The sequence below is a fragment of the Myotis davidii genome, unplaced genomic scaffold, assembly GCF_000327345.1.
Source record: "Myotis davidii unplaced genomic scaffold, ASM32734v1 scaffold334, whole genome shotgun sequence".
In the NCBI taxonomy this organism is placed as follows: Eukaryota; Metazoa; Chordata; class Mammalia; order Chiroptera; family Vespertilionidae; genus Myotis; species Myotis davidii.
In genome coordinates, this window is record NW_006285797.1 from 2830851 (window position 1) to 2832104 (window position 1254).

The following is a 1254-nucleotide window of genomic DNA, read 5'->3' on the forward strand; positions in this document are numbered from 1 at the left end:
GAAACATCGATCAGCTGCCTCTTGCACACCCCCTACTGGAGATGTGCCTGCAACCAAGGTACATGCCCTTGACCGAAATCGAACCCGGGACCCTTCAGTCTGCAGGCCGAGGCTCTATCCACTGAGCCAAACCGGTTAGGGCCAAGAAGTGTGATCTTAACACCCAGGGAGCAGCCTATGTGTGATGAGAGGTGAGGGTGTCGTAGCTGGGTGGACCATTGGGACTTCATGTGGTAGAGGCTGGAGCCTGATACCTCCTGAGGTCAGGCTAAGAAGAGTTCCTGCTTCAACTCGTGACTCTGAGTGAGTGCATTGTCAGTGTGGCAGCTCCAGGGGCTGAGAGGTGGAAGGGGTGGACCTTCCCATCTCGGCCCTTCTGCAGAGATAATGTTTATTGATTTTTACTGTCTAGCGCATGCTTTCTTTCTGAAATGCATTGATGTGCTCACAAGTGCCAAGTTTTGGTCTAGCCAGTTGTAAACCATATAAAGTGGAATTATCCTCTCTCCTTAATGAACTAATGAGAGTGCTTTGTGTCAAGGACTCCTAACAGAGGAAATTACTGTGTTTATGAATATTTGTAAATAAGCACAGTTTTCTCTTCGTAGCATTATTCACAGTAGCCAAGAGGTGGAAGCACTCACGTGTCCATTGATGGATGAATGGATGAACAAAACGTGGTTTATAGATGACAAAATATTGAGCCTTAAAAGGAAGGAGATTCTGACTCGTGCAACTTTTAAGGCCTTATGGTTAGGGAAATAAGCCAGTCATAAAAAGACAAATACTGTATGATTTCACTTACATATAGTAGCTAGAGTAGTCAAATAGATAGAACAAAAAGTCTAATGGTAATTACTAGGGAATGAGTATGGGGGGGCAGGAATACAGGAGGAGTTGTTTAATGTGTACAGAATTTTAATTTTGCAAGATGAAAAGTTTTGGAGATTGGGTGCACAACATGAGAATATACTCAACACCAATGAACATTACAAATATACACTTACAAATAATTGAGATGGTAGATTTTGTTACATATTTTCCTACTTTACAATCTATAATAATAAAAGCATAATATGCTAATTAGACTGGACATCCTTCTGGACGAAACGGGGGCTGCGAGGGAAGCTCGGGTCCCGGGTACCTGCCAGCGGCCGGGTCCCAGGTGCCAGAGGGAAGCAGGTGCCGGCAGCCAGGGGAAGGAAGGCCTACTCTTGCACAAATGTCATGCATTGGGCCTCTAGTATTTAAAAT

General features: G+C 44.5%; 1 protein-coding gene across 1 annotated transcript in view; it reads left to right on the top strand.

Annotated features, from left to right (window-relative positions):
* Window positions 1-1254, top strand: part of DST (dystonin) — a gene marked incomplete at its 3' end in the record, with an annotated part of 256936 nt that overhangs the window by 161233 nt on the left and 94449 nt on the right. The gene's annotated exons all lie outside the window — the stretch shown is intronic.